The following is a 17,074-nucleotide window of genomic DNA, read 5'->3' on the forward strand; positions in this document are numbered from 1 at the left end:
TATATATACAGTGGAACCTTGACTTACGAGTGCCCCAACTTACGAGTTTTTCGAGATACGAGCCGTCGCTCGGGCGGTTTATTGCTTTGAGATGCGAGCCGAGATCTGAGTTACGAGCTTTCGCCACCCGGTCACGTGGTTATCTTGCCGTGCAAGTACAGTATCTCTGACGTTTATCGCTGCATTTTTGTTTTCGCATGTTGGTTATTTTGAGTTTACGCCACCAGGTGGGTTCTGGTCACGTGGTTATCTTGCCGTGCAAGTACAGTATCTCTGACGTATATCGCTGCATTTTTGTTTTCGCATGTTGGTTATTTTGAGTTTACGCCACCAGGTGGGTTCTGGTCACGTGGTTATCTTGCCGTGCAAGTACAGTATCTCTGACGTATATCGCTGCATTTTTGTTTTCGCATTTTGGTTATTTTGGAAAATTTCTTAGTTTTAACCATGGGGCCTAAGAAAGTGAGTGCCAAGTGCAGTGCTGAGAAGAAGAAGCGGATGATGAGCTTGGCTATAAAACACGCAATCGTCGAACAACATGAGCGAGGTGTGCGTGTTGTCGACTTGGTGAGGCGGATGTGAAGGCAGCTGAAGATTTTATTATAACTTTTGCCGAACTGATAGAAGCCGAACGATACATCCCCCATCAAATCTTCAACTGTGACGAGACAGGGCTCTTCTGGAAAAAGATGCCGAGGAGGACGTATATAACGGCAGAGGAGAAGAGCATGCCAGGCCACAACTTGTTCAGAGTGCCGGCGATAGCTCGCCTTCTCTTTGTGGAAAACACGGTACTGAGAAGAAGAAGAGGATGATGTGCTTGGATATAAAACACGCAATCGTCGAAAAACATGAGCGAGGTGTGCGTGTTGTCGACTTGGTGAGGCGGATGTGAAGGCAGCTGAAGATTTTATTATAACTGAGAAGAAGAAGAGGATGATGTGCTTGGATATAAAACACGCAATCGTCGAAAAACATGAGCGAGGTGTGCGTGTTGTCGACTTGGTGAGGCGGATGTGAAGGCAGCTGAATATTTTATTATAACTTTTGCCGAACTGATAGAAGCCGAACGATACATCCCCCAGCAAATCTTCAACTGTGACGAGACAGGGCTCTTCTGGAAAAAGATGCCGAGGAGGACGTATATAACGGCAGAGGAGAAGAGCATGCCAGGCCACAACTTGTTCAGAGTGCCGGCGATAGCTCGCCTTCTCTTTGTGGAAAACACGGTGAGATCCTTAACATCCAACAACTAATGGGACGCAAACGGGGCGCCCAGTTTAGCGGTACACACATTGATGAATCACCCTGCCTGTGATTCACCCATGACAGGTTATAGCTGGGTCGGGATTCAAACCCAGGCTGGACAGTTTAGAGTCAAGTGTGCGTACCTCCAGTCCAGGCCATCCTGCCAACTTGTATGCTGCATACAGGTGAAATATAAAGCGCGAGATATTTTTATATATACTGTATATTTAAAAAAAAATTGGTGTGGTTTTTGGCGGGCTGGAACGGATTAATAGCATTTCAATGCATTTTAATGGGGAAATTTGATTTGAGAAACGAGCAATTTGAGTTACGAGCTCGGTCACAGAACGAATTAAACTCGTAAGTCAAGGTTCCACTGTATATATATAGTTATACAGTATATATAGTGTATATAATATATATAGTGTATATATATAGTATATATATATATATATATATATATATATATATATATATATATATATATATATACAGTGAAACCTTGACTTACGAGTTTAATTCGTTCTGTGACCGAGCTCGTAACTCAAATTGCTCGTTTCTCAAATCAAATTTCCCCATTAAAATGCATTGAAATGCTATTAATCCGTTCCAGCCCCCAAAAAACCACACCAATTTTTTTTGTTACGTGTTTTTAAATAAGAAAAATGTACTTTATAAATAACAAATAATGTATAAACAAGCACGACCTCGTATATACTGTACGTAATAAGCGGCGTTACGCGCGCTGCTTGTAAACAAGGAGGAAGCGGACAGCGGTAATTTGTAAGAGTCTTTATTCAAGAGCTCACTGTAACACTGGCGCGCTCCGGGCTGCGCGCCCGGTGTATATCCTGAGGCCACGCCTACCCCTCGGCGTGGCCCCCGCCCACTTGGTGCGCGGAATGATGTCACCACGCCAGTGAGCTTCCGTGTCCGCCACAATGTAAAGAAATAAACTGGTTTTATTAAGTGTATTTACCTTGAAGATCAGACGAAGATGCTGGCGGAGGTGGAGGAGATGACTTTTGCCTTTTTCGCCACACTTTCCTCGCTTTCACTTGCAGGGCGTTTCTATAAAAACCTGTCCAACGAGGTTTGTTTCTTCCTCCCTTTCAAAATGTTTCGATCGTACTGCTACGATCGTACTGCCTCGCCAAGTCGACAACACGCACACCTCGCTCATGTTTTTCGACGATTGCGTGTTTTATATCCAAGCACATCATCCTCTTCTTCTTCTCAGTACTGCCCTTGGCACTCAATTTCTCAGGACCCATGGTTAAAACTAAGAAATTTTCCAAAATAACCAAAATGCGAAAACAAAGCAGCAGCGATATACGGCAGAGATGCTTGCACGGCAAGATAACCACGTGACCGGAACCCACCTGGTGGCGGGTGGCGTAAGCTCCAAAATAACCAACATGCGAAAACAAAGCAGCAGCGATATACGGCAGAAATGCTTGCACGGCAAGATAACCACGTGACCGGAACCCACCTGGTGGCGGGTGGCGTCAGCTCCAAAATAACCAACATGCGAAAACAAAGCAGCAACGATATACGGCAGAAATGCTTGCACGGCAAGATAACCACGTGACCCGAACCCACCTGGTGGCGGGTGGCGTCAGCTCCAAAATAACCAAAATGCGAAAACAAAACAGCAGCGATATACGGCAGAGATGCTTGCACGGCAAGATAACCACGTGACCGGAACCCACCTGGTGGCGGGTGGCGTAAGCTCGTAACTCAGATCTCGGCTCGCATCTCAAAGCAATAAACCGCCCCGAGCGACGGCTCGTATCTCGGAAAACTCGTAAGTTGGTGCACTCGTAAGTCAAGGTTTCACTGTATATATATATATATATATATATATATATATATATATATATATATATAATTTTATATATATATATATATATATATATATATGTATAACTGTAAGAAATAGTAGAAACTCCAAAGTACGAGCAGGGCGTCTCATTTGTATTGAATATATAATCGTTAGATTAAATAAGACGCGGACGTAGCTTCAGGACGTCGATCTTTAATTGTCGAATTAAAGTCGATCGTCGAAAATTAACGTCGATCGGCGAATTAAAGATCGACGTCCTGAAGCTACGTCCGCGTCTTATTTAATCTAACGATTATATATATATGTATATATATATATATATATATGTATATATATATATATATATATATATATGTATATATATATATATATATATGTATATATATATATATATGTATATATATATGTATGTATATATATATATGTATATATATATGTATGTATATATATATATGTGGAGTAGCTCTCAAACATCGTTTTTTTCTGGAGTGGCAAACCATGCAAGATTGCAACTTTCACCATGCACCCTCCTCTATACAGAACATATGATACATGCTTTTCTTGGCTGTTTGAGAGTCTCCTTCTAGTGACCTTCCACACAAGAAACAATGCACCCTATCCTGAAAATTTGCAAACAAGGTTTTACAAGTGCAGGCCCACTTAATTACTTTTGTTTTGGCACATGTTCCTTACATCCCATCACTTTTTCTCTTTATGTTAATGCCACCCACATATTGCATGCTGAGTCCCCTGGGGTGTTAGTCTTTTCCTTTTATGGGCAAATTTGCAGCTCAATTAGTCATGCTTTTAATGTGGCAGAGCTTGACTGCATGTACTTGTTACCATCCTGTGGTATTTGCCACATTCCTAAGCATATGAGCTTCATGTTTTGCTGCATGATAAATTGGCAAAAGTCCCGTATTATTTATGTATTCTTGTGTCATCGGCAATTGCAGCAACGTCCCCATAACTGCCTCTTTGTGTAAAAGCTGTTTGATTTAAGAGCTGATATTTTCATCGTTTTTATTATTGGGGACCTTCAAATCGGAATTATTCACCAACACCTTAGTCAAGCCCCCTACCCCTTTCCTCCCAAATGAAACAATTGACATGGAAGTTGTTTTCGTACACACTTTTATATTGTGCTCTCAAACTGTATTAGCATGTTCAATGTATTGAAGTAGATAGCAGTTTTGATCTTATTGGGCTCCTTTAAGTTAATGAGCTTTTTGGGGGATATTTACCCCACACACGCGAAGCGAAAATCTGGTTAAGCAATTGGCTGATGTCGGTCCGTCTGTCTGTCTTATCAGTTTATGATGGAGGAACAACTTATTTAAATTGATGGTTATATTTTAAACACTAATCGGAACATGAGTAGGAAGACGAGTCTTTCATTTTACAGTGCACTAGCTCTGAATTCTACCCGATCACACATGCGCAGAGAGGAGTAAGATTTGTTTTTCTCTTTGTGCCTGCCTGGCAGTCAAACAACATTGATAAATAGCCCTGAGTGGGTTGACGGCATCTCTTGAGGTTTGTAGTTGAGACCTATGCTGATTTGGGGGAATCCCTCTGGGAGCCCTGCTGTACCCCTGGGAGCCACCTTGATCCGAAATCGAAAAATTTCAGACTTGAGCGATACTGTGGACAATCAAGTAGAAGGGCTGTATCAGGTTTCAGAACAATCAGTTGGTAAATAAGGGACAAATATGGATCTGAAGTTTCAGGAAATAACACCCCTCCCCTGCCCCCCCCCCTCAGGAAGCCCCCATGAGACGAAATCGAAAAATTGAAGTCCGAGCAATTGTGCAGGCTACTGTCTTGTATTCACGTGTCAAGTTTCAGAACAATCATCCAGGTGATAATGGAGGAGTAGCAACAATAGCAAAAAGTTAATAAGGACCGAACGGACAGTCCAGACATCCTGACCCATTTTATCAGGTCATCTCTTGGAGATCAAGATGAGATGACCTAAAAACAAAGGTTTAATGAGGTGTTGTATAAGGGTAATGGTTGGGAATGCTTCTGGACTACTTCAATCACACTAAACTTTCAGATAATTATTTACCGATTGTTAAAGTCATTGTTTTGTTAAAATTGAAATAAAATTTAAGTACCTGCAAAGGGTATCGCGTTCTTTGCTGATGACTCCACCCTCTGCCGCTCCATCTCTCATCCCTCAGATCGGCAGGCAGCAGCCTCTTCTCTCTCTACAGACTTGGATAAAATTACAAGCTGGTGAACGGTGTTGGCTTAGCGGTGAGGGTACTGGCTTGGGATCCTAGGATCCTGAGTTCAAATCCCGGTCGATCGCTGAATTGATGCCAGGGGGGTTGACTCAGCCTGTCATCCTTCCGAGGTCGGCAAATTGAGTACCAGCTTGCTGGGATGAATGATCCTGGTGTGTACCCAAACTTGGAATAGGTACACCGTATCCCTGTGCATCGTAAGAGGCGACTAAGGGTTGGCGTCAGGAAGGGCATCCGGCCATAAAAACATTGCCTCAAACAGGGAGCCATGATTGTCATGGGGCCCGCAAGGCTCACCCCCGCTCTAGCGGGGAAAAATGGCCTTAAAACGATCATTCATTCATTCATTTTTGAAACACGTTAAACATGTCTTTCAATCCTGACAAATCTCACACTCTCACTGTGTCTCTCCAAAAAGACCATCTGGAGAACCCTCCCATCTACTCTCTTAACAATCCTCTTGAAGAAGTTTTGTCACTCAAGCTTTTGGGTCTCACTATCTGCCATGATCTTTCATTGGAAAGCCACATTTCCAAGCTGGCCTCCAAATTCAGTCACCAACTGGGCATCCTCTGTCGTGCGAAGTCCTTCCTTTTGCACCTCTGAGCTCCTCACCACATACAAAGCTTTCATCCATAGCTTGATGGAGTACTGCTCTCCCCTCTGGGCTGGTGCTCCTGCCTCACACCTAGCTCGGCTTCACGCTGTAGAAACCAAAGCTTTTAGAATCATTGGTATCTCCCATGATGAAGCTGATTCTGAGGACCTTTCACTCTCACCTCAGGCAGGTTCGTGGTCTTTCTGTCTTCCACCGACTCCTGTCTGTACTGTTCCCCAAGTAAAAACCGACTCCTCTCTTTTCCGAATCCTCTCTGTTCCGACCCCTCTCTGTTCCGATCCTTCTCTGTTCTGTTCCCCAAGAAAAGAGTCTGTGCTTTGTTCCCCAAATATTCCTGCAGGACGCAGAAGGTCTGCCAGCAACCCTTTTCTGGTGAAACTGCCAAAATCAAGACTCTCTGCTCACCTTCACTCTTTCATTCCTCGTTTTTCCCACCTCTGGAACAATCTCCCACACTCTCTTCAATCCTATTCCTCCCTCCAGGTCTTCAAAACAGCTTTTCACCACCATCTCATATCTTCCCCCATCCAAAACCTTGATCTTTTCTAGCCCCGGTAATCGACACCAAACCCACCTCCTTCAAATCCCCTGTTTTCTTTCCTGAAAGCCCCAATCGTGTCAGCCTTGTTTATCCCGTGTATCCCGCCCAGCCCGCTCTCTTCCACTGATTTCCTGATGTTCCTGTTCTCTGCTGCTGTTGTACTTCCCTCTCCCCCTCTTGTCTCCTGCTGCCTTTATTAATGTTCTGTGTGTTAGCTCTCATGCGGATCTAGACTAAGTTTAAAAAAAAAAAATCGCTCATGTTCTGACACACATTTGGGAGGAGTCTTCTCCCTCTGTGGGTGGGAGGGAAACTTTCCATAACGCTCCTTCTTCACACCCGGTTCAACAAAGAGGCACAAATGGATGGGAAACCTTAACATAGCTATTCTAAATTGGACAAGGCCCATCCCCTCATGGGAAATACTTACTGACGCTGCTTACTTTAATCCCTGATACGTAATACAGGGTAGAATTTCTTAAAGCAATATCAACATGTCTTTATGTCCTGACAAATCTCACATATTCACTGTCTCTCCGAAACGCTGTCTGGCGAAGATTCCGATCTACTTCCCTACCAATCCTCTTTAAGAAGTCCCGTCACTCAAACACTTGTGCCTCATCATCAGCCATGATCTTTCTTGGACAAACCACATACTGTATCTAAGTTGGCCTCCAAGGCCAGCCGCTGACTCGGCATCCTCTGCCATGCAGTCTTTTCTTGGCACACCTGAGCCTTTATCTACCTACAAGGGCTTCATACGCAGCTTGTGAAATACTACAGTCCACATTGGGCTTGGAAGTGGAAGGGGGAGGGGAGGATTGGAGGGGGAGGAGAGGGGACAAGGATGGCAGGGGAAGTGGGGAAGGGAGGAGTGGAGTGGAGTGGGGGGGGGGGGGGGGAGAGGGAGGGTGGTGGGTGCAGGGGGGTGGGGTGGGGAGGGAGGAGGGTTATCTAGATTGTAGCTTTACATTTACTGAGAGTCTAGCTTTACCCCCTTATACCTCATGGATTTTAATGTACCACACTCACCTGAAGCTGTCCAGCCTGTGTTTAAATCTCTGTCCAGGTATAATCTGTTATTCCAGTGTTTCATAGGCAGTGTGATTCATCAATCTGGCTCCATTAGTTGGCGGACGTCTGGCTGTAGACGTCCCGTCTGGCTGCATTAGTTGGTGGACGTCAAATATCCCATAGTGTCCTTTGCAAAGCGTAGGCGAGCTATCGCCGGCAACATGCCCAAATTCCAAATGCTGGCTAGTGAATAATGCTGGATAGTCAAATGTCAGGCCTGGCCAGCTGGTTAGTGAAAGACTTGGTCCAAGCTTCCTCCGGCCAACCCCGCATGAACGTCCATACCATTCTTGAAGTCTTTGGTCTGACTTGGCCAGAGTTCGAACCGTCGACCTCCCAGATTCAGAGCAGATGCTCCAACCAATACTCTACCAAATCTAATGTAATATATATGCACTCCAATGGAATGGTGTTATCACATTAACATTATCTTGAATGTCGATTTGTATTTTATTTTCAAAAACGACAACTGCTCAGATAACAAACGTCAATTACACCGTTGTTGCCAAACATCGAAGCTAGTAGAGCTCTCGTCAAGTGGATTAAGCACTCAGGCAAACACTTTAACGAAATGGTTGATAAGGAACAGCTGGCTTGGCAAGCGATAGCTGGCATCTACATAAGTGATGTATACAGTGATTCATAGGTATGAATATCAGACATTCGATTATTTGAGTTAGGAAAGTGAAAAAATTAATTTTGAGCACTTAATCGTGCAGAGACTGTTGCGGCCAGTTCCAAGGAAAGGTGTTTTTCAGCAGGCCGAAAAAGCTTAAGACCCCTGCGAGGGATAGAGTATTGACCAAGGATGAAGCCTGTTTTTCTTTTAATTAAATAAGCCTGTTAATGATCTTTAAAAGGGGTGTTTAAATTTACCCAAATGCAGTTTTCATTCATACACTCCTTTGGAGTTCCCTTCATATGCATGCAAAGTTTCGGGCTACTTGGTTTCATGGTTTTGGAGTTATAAAAGGGACACACTGACACAATCTCTCTTTTATTATAATGGATTGTGTACGATTAGAATGTGAGTACGTGCTATTACAAAGCAAGCATGTCTATAAAGTACATGCTATAAGAATGCAAGTACATTGTATGTCTATAAAGGATGCGTTAATAAGAATCTGAGTATGTCTATAAAGTACATAAATTATAATAAAAATGTGTCTACATCAGTAAAATGTGTGTATCATAAAATGCGTGCGTACCTCTATAAAATTCAACCGATTGGAATGAAGAAAGTCTAAATACATAATCTGTACAATAAAACTGAAAAGGTCTGTCCACTGTATGAACATGAACTTGGGTCGTCAATGCATCATCTACACACTACACAATCACCACAAAAAACACCACAAAACAGGTCCTCACAAGGTCTGCAAATCTCTGATTGTTCCTTCTAGTTGGTCTTGCAACCTTCAAGCCCTTTACAGGTGTTGCACCCTCCATGCTGCTCACCACCATCTCAGGTCGTCCCCCATCCACAACCATGATCTTTTCTACCCCCATTAACCCTACCCAAGCCAACCTCTTTCTGGGTTTCCAGTTTTTCCTTTTGCTTCAATGATTGTGAGTTTGCAGCTGTATCCATCTTGTTCACCCCTTGTGTCATCCCCTTGCTCTCATTCTTCCCCACGTCCATTATCCCTCCAATGTAACAATGCCATTAGATGACCCTGATTTTGTTGACAACACTTCCGTTTGCCTTGGCACATCACTCAGTGGTACAAAAGACCCAGCTGATATATAAAAGATAGGAGTTTTATAATGTGCATGGCTTTTTTTTACAGGCATGAGACATTTCCCTGTTTTTTTGCACTTTTTTCAAATAACTCACAATTTTCTCTAAAAATAAGTTGAAATTGACAAAAGTATTTGGTCTCCACAATTCTTTATTTCACTGTTAATATTGGGGAACCTTTGTTTTTGATTCAGAACTTAATATATCCTTTTAAACCAGAAAATAAAAAGAAATGGCATTGACAAAATTATTGACACCCTCGACTTAATATTTGGTAGCACAGACTTTGGACAAAATAACTGCAGTCAAGCAATGAATGAGCTTCCTACACCTCTCTACTGGCAATTTGATTGCAAGGACAGGTTCTTCGCTTGTACATTACAAATCATGACACAATCTGTTTATAACATTATTTTACAAGTGATTTTGAAGTTACAGTTCAGCTGCACGAAATATTAGTTATAAAAATATACGTATTGGCTCTTTAGAGTGATTTTAGGTGTTTATTCTTCATTTACATAGGACTCATGGATTGTGATTGTATTTGGCACCGCCGTGGCATGGGAGATGTGATTGGCGCAGTGGCAAAACACCTTTTTGTTTCCTCTCTTGTGTTTCTTCCCATCCCCTCCTCTTTTCTTGTTTATTCATTCCCTTGCTTGTTTTGTCCACTTGTGACATCACTACCCCACTCTCAGCACATACAAAAATTTTTGTTTTTATGTCATCAGCTGTTTTGTAAATAATTGCAGTCGGATTTTTGTGGTTGAGTCTTTAAAGATTAACGGGCACCTGGATTTAATTGTTGGCAGACCTGTTTACCATTGCACAAAATGCCTATTTGACACAAAAAGTTGCTATTGGACAATTGTATGTCGATGTATGCCAAACAATTATCTATACTGTATACATATTTTCAAGTGTTTGTCGGTTATTCTTTCGGGGCAGACCCGGAGCACCCAGAGGCCCCAAGTTTTGGATATAGGTACTTCAGAATCTGGGCAAGGTATTAATTTACCACATTTTGGCTTTGACGTCCGTTTTGAGGCTGCCAAAGGCAGCTATATGGTGTATATTGAGATGTGGGATGAGGCACTGCTGCCGCAGGCATGCAGGCAAGGGGTAACCACCATGAGGCCAATAACTCCAGAGCTTTTCAATGTCCAACACGTCCCGAAATCTGTCGGGAAAAGCTCACCCAGCCGACCAGCGGCGGATCATCCCCCAGACCCCCCCCCCCCCGCCCCCACCCAGACAGCTCTGGGTATCTCCTTCAGGCAGTGCCAGGTATCTCTAATGGGCAGCGCTGGGTATCCCCCCGTCAGGGCAGCGCCGGCTAGCCCCTGATGGTGGTAAAAGATATTTTTTTTTTTTTTTTTTTTTTTTTTTCCTTTTCCTTTTCCACCCTCAAATGTGGATATCGCAAACCCACCTCACTTCCTTTCGATAACGTTCTTTCCGCACATGCCATCTCCGAATCAGTGGGAGAATGTTTTCTGAAATGGCATCAAGTAAAAGCATTGTGAACTCTTCATGTAATCAAAGAAAGTCTAAATACGTATTCTAATATATAATTGATATCATGAATGAGTTAGGATATTTATTATATTGAGATATATTGAGATGAATGAGGGCCGACGGGAGTTGTGGGAGATATGTTGAAGGCAGCGGGAAATTGGGGTGTGAAGAGAATGGCAGAGATCTGCAATCTGGTGGTGAAAGAAGGCTGCATTCCAGTGGATTGGGAACCGAGTACCCTCGTCCCTCTATACAAGGGGAAAGGTGACCCTCTGGAGTGTGGCTCGTACCGAGCGATAAAGTTATTGGAGCATGGAATGAAGGTATTGGAAAGGGTGTTGGAGAGGAGGTTAAGGAAGAAGGTGAAGATTGACGAAATGCAGTTTGGATTTATGCCAGGAAGAGGAACGACACTCGCTTTTTATTTTAAGGCAGTTGCAGGAGAAGTACATGGAGAAGAGGAAGAAGTTGTTTCTTGGGTTTGTTGATCTGGAGAAAGCATTCGATAGGGTTCCACGTGAAGTACTATCTTCACGTCACGGATTGAGAGACGACATCACGGATTTTCGAAGCTCCACACGGTCTCCACGTTTTCAAAGTTGTCATTATTCACAATTGCATTTTGGTGTCCCTCTAGGCTCCCTCTCCCCGTTGGTATTTTTGTGAATATAAGATTGTTTTTCACGGTTCTGTTTAAATATGTTTAAACTTTCCCCTTCAGTGTTTTATTCAGTGGTTTATTACAACACGCTGTTTTTCTTCCCATTTAAAAGGCTCCTTGCAATTTCCTCTTCAACTCATTCCATTTCAAAAAAATATTCAATTTCTTATAATTCCTTCTCACTACATGCTCTAAATTCTCATTCATTCCACCCCAACTCCATCGTTCTTAAACGGATCGCTAACTTGAAAATCACAACAAACCCAATTTGTTATAAATGTTCATCTTTCATTAATCATCCACTTTCTAAACTCCCCCCTTGCCCCTCCCATCCAAATCTCCCCCCTTGCCCCTCCCCTCCAAATCTCCCCCCTTGCCCCTCCCCTCCAAATCTCCCCCCTTGCCCCTCCCCTCCTAAGCTCCCCCCTTGCCTCTCCCATTCAAAACTCCCCCTCAACCCCTCCTCTTCAAATCCCCCCCCCCAACCATCCCTCCCAAATTCTCCCTCCTCCCACCTCCTTCTCAAAGCTGCCTCCTCCCCACTTCGTCTCCCTTCTATCTCATACCTCCACCTCCCCCAACCTTCTACTTTCCTCTGCCCCCCCCTCAAACAACCCCTCACTGTGCCTCATCCCATCACCATCAAACCTTTTGTCCTCATCCTTCCCTTTCTCCTAACTCTTCTGCAATCTCTGACACACTATCAACAGCTCTCTCTACCTCCCCCTCTCACCAATCTTACCCGACACCTCCCCTCCCCTGTCCTGTACCCGATGCTCCCCCTCCCTCTTCCTTAACGGTATGGACTTCAAACATCCAGGGCCTTCGCTCAAACCTGATTGATCTCTCCATTCAGGTTGCTTCTGACAATCCAGACTTGATCTGCTTAACAGAAACTTTCCTCCTTCAAGATATCTCTGATTCCTTAATATCTCTTCCTGGTTACTCCCTCCTCCGGTATGATAGACCTGAGCCTCGTCCTGGTGGTGCGGTGGCTATCTTTATCAAAAACTCTCTTCCTCACTCTCCTTGCACTGCCCTCTCTCCACCCCACCCCCAGGAGTACCTCTGGCTACGGCTTCCTCTCCGCTCCCACCTTTTGTTCTTATGTGTTCTGTACCGTCCTCCAAACAGTGATGACTCCATTTACATTTCGCTGTCGGACAACATGGACCAACTTCTATCAACTCATCCAAACTCTTTCTTCCTCATATGTGGCGACTTCAACTGTCATCATGCCAGCTGGCTGGGTGTGAGTTCATCTCTCACCAGCCATGGCACCTCAGCAAAGGACTTCTGCGACTCATTGGGACTGACACAATCTGTCAATTTCCCAACCCGGATCTCAGTCAATGGAGTATCTTCTCTTTTGGACTTGGTTATGACTAACTTCCCTGCAAATGTCTGCTGCTCTTCTTCTGCTCCAATCGGTTCTTCTGATCATGTGCTTGTTAAAGTGGACATCTCTCTGGCCATTCTCAGAGAGCCTCCTCAGCGCCGACGAGTCTGGCATTTCACTCAGGCTGACTGGCACGGTCTGCAAGCAGCCATCAATCATCTGGACTAGTCTCCCATCTCTACTGCCTCTGACATCAATTCTTCCTGGGAATTCTTCCAAAGCAAACTGCTCTCTCTCATGCACAGATTTATCCCATCTCGTCTTCAGTTGTCTTACCCTTCCTCCCGTCCATGATACACTGAATCTTGTGGTGAGGCAGTTGCCCGTAAACAACTTGCCTTTGCCTCTTGGAAGGCAAATCCAACTGAAGGCAATCTCAGTTCCTTCCACCAAGCTCGGAACAAGTGTGTGTCTTCCCTCAGGAGTGCCAGGAAGCACTATCTCTCCACACTCAAGATTGAACTCTCAAACCTGTCTCCTTCCTCCAAATCCTGGTGGCGTCTGGTCAAATCCGTTTCTGGTGTTTGTTCCCCCTCCATCCCCTCCATTACCTCAAATGGCTACACAGTTGACACCGCACGTGACAAAGCCGAATGCCTCACTCTGTGTTTGCTTCAAAATCCTGTGTGCCAAACCCATCTCTCTCTGTTCCCACCTTTCCCAGTCGAACCCAACTGCTCCTGGACTCTGTGCCCTTCTCTCCTGACAAGGTGGAGAAGTTTTTGTCAAACCTCGACTCTGATTCTGCAACTGGACCAGACGGCATCAGCCCACGGGTTCTAAAATCCTGCTCTGCCGCTCTATCTCACCCTCTCTCTGTTCTTTTCACCCTCTCTTTTGCTCAAAGTCATCTGCCAGCATCTTGGAAATCAGCAAACATTACCGCTTTACACAAAAAATGTGCAAAAACAGATCCTTGCAACTACAGACCAATCAGCCTGCTTCCAATTATCAGCAAAGTCATGGAATCCATCATTGCTTCGGGTATCAAATCCTTCCTCTTCTCCAATGGCTTGATCTCTGATCATCAATTTGGATTCAGACCAGGTCATTCCACTCTGGACATGTTGCTTCTGCTGTCTCAACAATGGATGGAGGTCCTCAATGCCAAACAGGAAATCAGAGCTGTCTCACTTGACATATCACGTGCCTTCGATACGGTCTGGCACCCAGCTCTGCTCACCAAACTCACCTCCTATGGTATTCATGGAAATCTCCACTCATGGCTTGCGGACCTCCTCTCTGGTCGTAGGCAACGTGTGGCCCTGAATGGATTTCTCTCATCTCCCCTTCCTGTTCTGGCTGGAGTCCCCCAAGGTAGTGTTCTGGGCCCTGTGCTATTTCTGGTCTTCATCAATGATCTCTCCGACTCTCTGGAAAATCCTCTCTATCTCTTTGCTGATGACTCCACTATTTGCCGCTCCATTCCTCATCCCTCAGATCAGCAGTCTGCAGCCTCCTCACTCTCTGCAGACCTGGACAAAATCACAGACTGGTCAAACGAGTGGAACATGTCTTTCAATCCTGACAAATCTCACACTCTTACAATGTCACTCCGAAAGGACCGATTGGAAAACCCTCCCATCTACTTTCTCAACAATCCTCTCCAAGAAGTTATGTCGCTCAAGCTTTTGTGTCTCACTATCTGCCATGATCTTTCTTGGGAAAACCACATTTCCAAGCTGGCCTCCAAAGCCCGTCGCCGACTGGGCATCCTCCGTCATGCGAAGTCCTTCCTTGGCACACCTGAGCTCCTCACCACATACAAGGCTTTCATCCGCAGCTCAATGGAATACTGTTCCCCCCTCTGGGCTGGTGCTCCTGCCTCACACCTAGCTCGGCTTCACACTGTTGAAACCAAAGCTTTCAGAATCATTGGAATCTCCTGTGATGAAGTTAACTCCGAGGGCCTTTCACTCACTCACCGCAGGCAGGTTGGTGGTCTTTCTGTCTTCTACCGACTCCTCTCCGGCCTTGCTCCCCCAGCTCTCTCTGTGCTCTGTCCCCCCAATATTCCTTCAGGTCGCACAAGATCTGCCTGCAATCCTCTTATGGTTAAACTGCCAAAATCTAGGCTCTCTGCTCACCTTCACTCTTTCATTCCCCTTTTCTCCCGCCTCTGGAACAAACTCCCCCACTCCCTTCAATCCTACACTTCCCTCCAGGTCTTTAAAACAGCTATTCACCACCATCTCTTATCTTCCCCCATCCAAAACCTTGATCTTTTCTTCCCCTGCTAATTCACCCCAGATACACTTTTTTTTTTTTTTTTTTTTAATTCCAACTTCTTTCCTGGAAGTCCTTGCAGTATTCATATGTTTTATACCTCTCCCACCTCCCCCCAAGCCCTCCCCCTAAAACATTTCTCACGATGTCCCTGCTCTCAAATGTTGTGTTTGTGTCCTTCCCCCTCTCCCCATCTTGTCTACCGCTCCCCTTATTTTTTGTGTTTTATGTGTCGGTTTGACTTTTTGTGTGATTAATGTTAGCTCTTTCACGAGCCTCGACCTTGTATACAAAAAAAAGAAAAAAAAGTGGTGACATGGGCATTGAGGAAGTTAGGAGTGGAGGAATGGTTGATCAGAGTAGTGATGGCAATGTACAAAGGAGCGTGCACAGCTGTAAGGACGAAGGACGGGAACAGTGGTGAGTTTGAGGTGAAGGTGGGAGTGCATCAGGGGTCGGTACTAAGTCCACTGCTATTTGTAGCTGTGATGGAGGTGCTAGCTCAGAATGTAAAGGAGGGTTTACCATGGGAGTTGTTGTATGCAGATGATCTGGTGTTGATTGCAGAAAGTATGGATGGACTGAAGGAGGAGATTAACAAGTGGAAGGAATGTAAGGATACAAAAGGTCTGAAGGTGAATATCGGAAAAACGAAGGTGATGGCAAATGGTAAAGCATGTGGTGAGGTGGAAAGAACTGGGAAGTGGCCTTGTGCTGTGTGCAGGAAGGGTGTCGGAGTGAATTCCATTCAATGTACAATGTGCGCTGAGTGGGTTCATCAAAAATGTAGTGGTCTGAGAGGGTCATTAACCAGTGTGGCAGCTACATTCAAGTGTAAGGTGTGCACAGAGGGAGCTGCAGATGGAGGAAATGTTGAGTTGGATCTTGGAGACGGCGTGAAGCTGGAAGGTGTGAAAACATTTTGTTACCTTGGAGACATGCTGAATGGAGAAAGTGTATCAGACTCGGCAACGGTTGCTCGAGTGAGATGTGCATGGAAGAAGTTTCGGGAACTGAGTGGCGTGCTGACGAGGAGGGGAGTGTCATTGAAGCTGAAGGGAAAGGTGTATGCTGCATGTGTGAGAAGTGTTATGATTTATGGGAGCGAGACACGTGTAATGAACGTAGAGCAGCAACGAAGGCTGGAAAGGGTGGAAATGCGAATGGTTCGGTGGACATGTGGAGTATCGTTGAGAGAGAGGAAGACAAATGATGAATTGCGAAAAAAGATGGGAATAGAGCCTGTGATGGATGCTGTGAAGAGAAACAGTTTGAGATGGTTTGGTCATGTGTTGAGGAAGGATGAAAGTGACTGGTTGAGAAGAGTGATGGAAATGAATGTAGAAGGAAGTAGAGTACGGGGAAGACCTAGAAAGAGTTGGCTGAAGATGGTCGAATAAGAAATGCGGGCAATGGGGGTTAGTTAACAAGGGGAGATGCAGAAAATAGGGTAAAATGGAGAAGATGGTCATGGGGGCCGCAAGGCTAACCCCCGCACTTGCAGGGAAAATGGCCTTAAAATGCCTGTTGTTGTTGTTGTTGTTGTTGTTGTTGTTGTTGTTGTTGTTGTATCATGAATGAGTGCATATGGTGCCAATAAGCAAGAGTTGGACCACCCACCTGAAGTAATTCCACACAAATGTTTAATTTTGGTGAGGCAGGTGTGGGGTTGTTTGGATAGGGTGGACAGCTGCTACCTTCAGGTAAGGCATTTTTGTGGTTATTGTCGTTTTTGTCGAGTTTATTAGCCCATCCCCCATGCAGCGGGATATGGGGTTTTGCAATCACTTCTGTTTGTCTGTCTGTCTGTCTGTCTGCTTGTGTGTTTGTCCGCGCCATAACCTTTTACCATTTGAACTTTTGTAATCAAATTTTCAACAATGCTTTGTTATGATAATATGGAGAAGACAAATTAATAATTTGGTCAAAAGGTCAAAGGTCAGTGTCAC

At 44.6% G+C, this 17,074-nt stretch overlaps 1 protein-coding gene across 5 annotated transcripts in view; it reads left to right on the forward strand.

The window, feature by feature from the left end:
• The window catches only part of ARHGAP21 (Rho GTPase activating protein 21), a 176,340-nt gene that overhangs the window by 61,834 nt on the left and 97,432 nt on the right, over positions 1-17,074 (forward strand). The gene's annotated exons all lie outside the window — the stretch shown is intronic.

This window comes from Myxine glutinosa, chromosome 6 (genome assembly GCF_964187855.1).
Source record: "Myxine glutinosa chromosome 6, kmMyxGlut1.1, whole genome shotgun sequence".
Classification (NCBI taxonomy): domain Eukaryota; kingdom Metazoa; phylum Chordata; class Myxini; order Myxiniformes; family Myxinidae; genus Myxine; species Myxine glutinosa.